Here is a 7,364-nt window from a genome sequence, read left to right on the forward strand (position 1 = left end):
GGCTCATATCACATTATCTGGGCTTGAGTCCTAGTTTTCACCACCTACTAGCCATGTGTCTTTGGGCAAGTTGCTTACCTTGCTTGAGCATCAGTTTCTCCACCTTTAAAATGGGCATAATCAGAGTATCTATCTTGTAGGAGGTTGGGAGAATTAAGTGAGAAGCCGTGGAGAGAGTTCACTCGGGCACATTAAAAAGTCCTGTAAGAAGGTTAGCCCTCAATGTTCAGAAACATTTTCCCAGGCTGAACAGATACAATCTAATGAGAAACTAATAGATACAAACGAACAAGACAACAGATACAAATTAACAGCTGAAGTTTCCCTTCTCAGTTAAAAACAAAAAGAAAATCGGAGCAGGTACCAGATAAGAGAATCTCACAAAGTAAAAATGCAAATCCGAGTGTCCCCCTGAGGTATGCTCTGGTCAGGTGGTACCCAGAGCCCAGGGCTCATTTTTTTTTAAATTTAATTTTTATTTTTTAAATTGAAGTATATTTGATGTACAATATTATATGTTACAGGTGTACGGTATAATGATTCACAATTTTTAAAGGTTATACTCCATTGATATTTATTATAAAATATTGGCTATATTCCCTGTGTTGTACAGTATATCCTTGTAGCTTATTTTATACCTAATAATTTGTACCTCTTAATCCCAGGGCTCCGTTTTTAAAAAGACATTGGCAAACTAGAGTGTACCCAGGGGAAAGTGACCGAGGTGGTGACATACATTTCCTCACACTTTCTTGACTTTGCAAAAATGCTTTCAACTAACAGTATCCCATTAGCTTTGGTCTTCGTGACAATCCTGTGAAGGGAGTAGGATTGACGATATTTTTTCTAGTTTTCAAGCTGAGAAAAATGGGGCTGGAAGTGGATGGGGAGTTTGCCCTGTTAGCAAGCTCAGTGGCCCCAGACAAGTCTGGAGGGGGGGAGTCTCCGATTCCAGGTCCAGCTCGATCCCCAATGTCCACCATACTCCCTGCTTCCTGTCACTCCAGTGTCGAGGGGACCCTGGCTCCCCTGGCCCAGCTGGCTCAGAACCCTCCCCTGGGGCTCCCGTAGCCCTGGCGGACAGCCCTGCAGAAGGCGGAGGCGGCTTGGGGGCTGTCTGCCAAGGCTCGTGCCCCCTTAACACTTGGACTTGTGGGCCTGGTCAACCACATGAGGTGCACACAGTGCAGCCTGCAGGCCCTTCTTTCCCAGGAGGCTGTGTCCGCGGGCTGGACCAGGCAGGGCCCACCTGCAGGGGCGCATCTGCGAGGGTGATACAGGGTTGCTTCTTAATGTTAAAGTAGACAATGGAGGTACCTTGTTGAAAACCTTTTTGACTGTGTCTGTCTTCAAGTTCTAATCAATTAAGTTATGGCAAAGAGAAGACAGTTTGCCCTGATTTTTATCAAAGGTGCCTCTCCAGGGCTTCCCTGGTGGCACAGTGGTTGGGAGTCCGCCTGCTGATGCAGGGGACACGGGTTCGTGCCCTGGTCCGGGAGGGTCCCACATGCCGCGGAGCGGCTGTGCCCGTGAGCCATGGCTGCTGGGCCTGCGCGTCCGGAGCCTGTGCTCCGCAACGGGAGAGGCCACAACAGTGAGAGGCCTGTGTACTGCAAAAAAAAAATTAATTAATTAATTTTAAAAAGATGCCTCTCCAAACAGTCCTAAAATGTTTATGAAAGCATAAACATTTGTCTTTTTTTCTTGTCTTTTTTTCCCCATATGTGCCCTCCCAGGCCAGGTGAATTCTCTCAACCTTTTCTTCCCTCCCTTCACTCAAAACCTATCTGTGGTGGGTCCCATCTTTGCCACATCTCTCTCCCTCCCCCCTCACTTTCCAAGATGGGGCCCACCATCCAGCAAGATTATTTGTCCCAACAGGCAAGTAGTCGGGAGCCTGCGGTCACCACCACACACCTTCCCAGGTTCCTGGTTTTTCAAAGCCCCAAACCTGGGGCACTGAGGTCGGGAGACCTCCCTCACCGGGTCTCAGAGTTCAGGGAGGGCACAGCATCGACCCTCGTGTCTGAGCTGCTCTCACCCTGCTCACATGTTACAGCCCTGGATCATGGGGAAATAGACAGGGAACCAGAAGAAACAAACAAAAAAACCTGTGGGAATGACACTGAAAATTGTATGAATACCAGAAACCTGGGTAGAGAGAAATCGTGTGTCTCTTGACTCACTGACATTCACCTGGGGAGTTAGCTGAAAATCAAACGTCTCCCTTCTTTAGTCCCTCCTGCCTTTGAATTGTGAAAATAAAACTAAATAACAATTTTTTTTAATGAAATAGAAGACACCCCAGGCAGGATTTCCACAGTCCCATGGGGGGGTCCGTCTGCCTTTGCACCCGTCTGATGAGCTCCTGGGGTCTGAGTGGCCCACTGCACGAGGACTGTGCACAGTCAGACCAATAATACTGGTTGTCTTAGTTGGCTCAGGAGCTATAAGAAAACACCACAGACTGGGTGCTTAAACAACAGACAGGTATAACTCACAGTCTGGAGGCTGGAGGTCTAAGATCAAATCGCTAATCAATTCAGTTCTTGGTGAGGACCCCCTTCCTGGCTTGTAGACGGCCACCTTCTTGCTATGTCCTTACGTGGGCTTTCCTTGGTGAGTGCACATGGAGAGGAGGCTCTGGCCTCTCTCTTCTTATGAGGACACTAATCCCACCATGGCAGCCGCACCCTCAGGACCACATCTAAACCTAATTACCACCCAAAGGCCCCACTCCCAAATGCCATCACGTTGGGAGGTGAGGGTTTCAACATAGAGAGGTCGGGGGGGAAACATTCAATCCATAACACTGGTATCCACTTGGATTTGCTTTTTCTGTCCAGATAGCTGTAAAGGCTGGCGTGGTCCCAGGAGTGGGGATGGGCCCATCTGGGCGCTCCCTGCTCAGGCGCCTGAGATTGCAGCCCTCAGCAACTCAGAGCACGTAACTGACACTCCCAGGCCACAGCTGGAACACTGGGTCCCGACCAGGGGGCCCTTCGTCCCCGAGAATCTGTGTCCACGGGTTGGCAGCTTTCTGCTTAATCCCTCGAAACATGAAGGGCCTGCTTTCCCCCCAGTCCTACTCAAGGTGCTGCCACCTGCCGACCTGGTGACACCGGTGGGCACGGGGATAGGAATTTTCATCGACTTCGGTGACTCCCTGGCGCTCCCTAGGATGCTGTACCCCACACCCCCTCCATCCCAGGCAGCCCTTCCTAACCCACACAGGAGAATTAAAAACCCATAAAAATTGCCCTCCTTAGACTTCTCTGGAATTTGAACGGACTCGGGCTGGCCTTAAACACCTCCTTTTCACAAGCCCGGCTTCTGAGTCTTCTCTCCCTCACACATTTCATCCTTTTTATAGGAAGGCCCTCTCCTTTGCCCCCGCATATGTCTTCCTTAAAAACAGAGCCTCATAGGGCCGGAGGGAAGGACCACAGGTGCCAGCTTGGATGAACGGGGCCCCCTTGAGAGGTTCATGGGAGGACACTGCCCTCCCTCCAGCCTGGCCCTGCCCATACCATCTTGCCTCCTTTGGGGAAGTTTTCTCAAAGCCTTTCCGAAGAGCCAGGCCCACCTTTCTCTGACCTCCTATGTGGCAAGTGTGATTGTAAAGGCCCCTTTCTGAAAGCAACAGGCTCCTTCTTCACACCTTTGGTTTTCAGACCCAGAGGAGGGGAGCCAGGAAGGAGGGGCTGAGGGGTAGGCGGAGACCCCAATCTGATCAGCTCCTTCAGTCTGCAGGGCCCCGTGAGGGGGCGGAGCCTGGCAGCCACGAGGTCAGAGGATCAGGAGCCTGAGACTGGGCTAATTCAGCAATGACATCGCAAGGCGCTGAAACAGAACCACTGACGGTAGCTCCGGACCCTTCGCAGTTTTGAATGATTGGAAGTGCCCTAGGCCAGGCCCGCCTCTTCTCTGGGCCTCAGTTTCCTAAAAAGGCAGGAGTTAGAAGTGCCGAGGCTCTGGTGGGAACAGCAGAAGTGGGTGGGCTTGCCTCCAGCTAATCCCGCCCCCAGGGACCTTCCCTGACCTATAAATCAGCCTTGGGGTGACCAAAAGGCAGTTGGGTGTGCTTCCGGGGCGGGTCAGAGAAATAATGGGAAGGACTTTGACAAGTACAGCCGCGCTGGGCACGTGCTGAGGTAATCCATGAAAGGCAGCACTTCTGCCCGGCCAGGTGGCCATTGTCACGTTCAAATGCCGTTGAAGCACAGACCATGTTGTGCGGCTGGCAACCCACCCAAACCCTAAGAACTCAGCCCAAATCCCACCACCAGACTCAACTCTTCAGCTTTTCTAAAAGAACTCGAGTTTTAAGCCTTTGTTACACTCAGGGCATCCTCTGTGCGAGTGATTTCTTGTGATTATAAAACCATCAGAGGGGCTTCCCTAGTGGCGCAGTGGTTGAGCGTCCCCCTGCCGATGCACGGGACACGGCTTCGTGCCCCGGTCCGCGAAAATCCCACATGCTGCGGAGCGGCTGCAACAGTGAGAGGCCCGCGTACCGCAAGAAAAAAAAAAAATGTGTGTGTGGGGGTAGGATTTATTTAGATCTGCAGTTTCTAACCAAGCCCAGCCCTCAGATGCCTTTTCTTTGGCCCACAGTATTGATACGATAATCTGAATTAGACTCGACACTTAAAAATTAGGGGATTTCACATTTAAAATGTCTGGCTTTTCTTGAAAAATGAGAATGGCAACAGCAGGCCCAGAGTCCTACAGGCAGTAAGCGCCCCCTTCAGGTGAGACACGGAATCTCAGGTGTGCCCTGGTCACCACCACTCCCTATCGCCCGCATCCAGCCCCTTCATGCACGCAACTTACCATCCAGGTCCCTTGAACACTGGACTTTTCAACCTCTGAGCTCGAAGGCCTTTTAAGTCTCTAGAGGCATCAGTTTTCAATCCAACCTGAGCTGAGCTCACACTTCTTTTTTTGAGAAACGCCAGAAGGAACAGACAGAAGCTCGTTTTCCACATTTCTTCTCCCAGCCACAGCCACTGCTTTCTAAAAGGCCCTCTCTCAGTCTTTGCCAACAAGTGGTCCTTTGTCCTCCTCTCTCTGCCCCAGTATCTCCGTAATCTAAGGTGGGGACACGACGATTTAGAGAACCGTGCTCATTCTGTCTGGGGCTGACTCCGAAGGGGGAGGTAAGGGCAGCGGAGCCCTTCCCTGCCTGGCCCTCAAGCCTGTGGACCCAAGGATCTGAGGTTCTCCACCGGTTCACTCAAATGGTGTTTCATTCTGGGCTTGGCCCTGGGGGCTCCCAAATCTCACTTCAGCTTTCCCAAGTCCGGTGCCTAGCACAGCTGGCCAAGTGCCATGTGGGTAACAGGACAGACTTACAGTAGGAGCGATGCTTTACCATAGTACAGGCGCCAGAGAATTCATTTTCAGTACCTCTGATTCGTCATAATAGGAATCAAGGAGACACAGTAACGTGCCTCTCGGGGTTTAATTCCTTTGCTCCAGCTGAAGGCTCTTCTGAAGATGGGGGGAATACACCTGTAACGTTGCTACTGACATGCACCGAGATGTGCTCAAGGGTCAGGCTTGTCCTTGGGCTCCTGGAGCACTTCCTGGCCCACATCCCTCACTCTAGGGTGGGTCCACATTGAGGAGGATGGATACAGAAGAGAAGGAAGGCACCAGTACTTCCTCGGGGCCTGGGGAACGAGTCAAGGGCTCACGTGTTCTCGTAAATTGCACTAACGAGGCCTGGCACTAGGAGAGCGCGTCAAGGTGGAGCCCTGAGGATCCACGCAGGAGAGAAGCCAGGGCAAGTTCCACCTGCTCCTGGAGTCTCCAGCACGCTGGTGCCTTACAGGCTCCAAGCTTCTTCAACAAGAACCCCACTGAAGCATCTTTTAGTTCCAGTATTTCCCAAGCCAAATTACCAACAGAATCCAATGTTAACGAAGCATGTATTAGTCTCCTTCATGACTGTTCTGCCAACACACCTTGGGAGATGCTGCTGTAGAAGCAACGCTGGTTCTGAGTTCTTGTTCTGGCTTCTCAATTTACTGTGTGACTTTGGGCAAATTATTGTCTCTCTGATCTCCACCTCCTTTATTATGTGATGGAGGTCATAATACCTGACCTGCCTATGTTTCAGGTGAAATGTGATCATATTTGGAAGTTTTTGAAATCAGAAAGTACGCAGCAACCCTGCCGATCTGATTCCCTAGGCCAGAATTAGGGTTCAGGAATCTGTTTTATACACACACAGACCCACACCCTCCCATTTGGGGTCTACCTGTGTCTGATCTATGGTTCCATCCTGGCCCATGAGAACAGGCGGGAGAGACAAAGAGATAAGCAGTTCCAATAAAAAGGGGAGAGGCCTCAATTTTCGCGTCTCAGGGTGGCTGACGTTCTGTGCGGAAACCCGTGCACACATTACTGCATTGGATCCTTACGAATACCCTGCGAAGGAGGCTGTGTCTCTACCTTACAGACAGGAAAACAAACTCTGAGAGGAGTTAAGTAACTTATGTAAAGCCACACAGCCTGAGAGCAGAGTCAGCCTGGGATGCAGCTTTGATGACTCAGAACGGATGCTGGGTCCCGGGCACCTAGAAGGCACGCGGCCAAGGCACCGATCATCAATGTTATAAGACTTGCTACTGTTTCCTCCGTCCGGACCTCGCCAGTTTCCGTACCTACCAGACACACCACCAAGACAGCGACCATCGAACATTCCTCAAACTCGTGCAAAACACGTGACCCAAGAGATCTCTCGTCATTTTTTTTTTCTGAAACTGGGACAGTTGTGGGGAAAAAAGAGGTGACAGAAGTGCTCTAGCTGACATTTAAGAGACAAAACTACAAGGCAGGCAGTGCTGATGATTCAAACGGACCAACTGCAAAAAGATGTTTGAGAAAATTGGGGGACCTGGACTGGGTACTGATGAATTACGGCTTATTTTGGTGGCTGTGAAAAGGCACCGAGGCCCTGTAGGACAATGCGTTCTCCAGCGCAGGGGTGAAACGACGTCTTGGCTGTCATAGGGGTGGGGGGACATGAGGGACTTCCCTGGTGGCCCAGTGGTTAAGACTCTGTGCTTCCAATGCAGGGGACACAGGTTCGATCCCTGGTCGGGGAACTAAGACCCCACATGCACTGGGTGTGGCCAAAAAAGGGGGGATATGAAAATGTAGCAAAATTTTGGTAATTGTTTTAGGTGAATGATGAGTAAAGGGCACCGAGTAGCCAATTCTCTCCGTTTTTGTGGATGCTTGAGATGTTTCATAATTAAATAACAAAAAGTTGATTCAGACACTGGATGTGATACCAGCCTTCTTGCGTCCACTCACCCACCCTCAACCTCCCATCAGCGCCGGCTCCTGCA

The sequence above is a fragment of the Delphinus delphis genome, chromosome 9, assembly GCF_949987515.2.
Source record: "Delphinus delphis chromosome 9, mDelDel1.2, whole genome shotgun sequence".
NCBI lineage: Eukaryota > Metazoa > Chordata > Mammalia > Artiodactyla > Delphinidae > Delphinus > Delphinus delphis.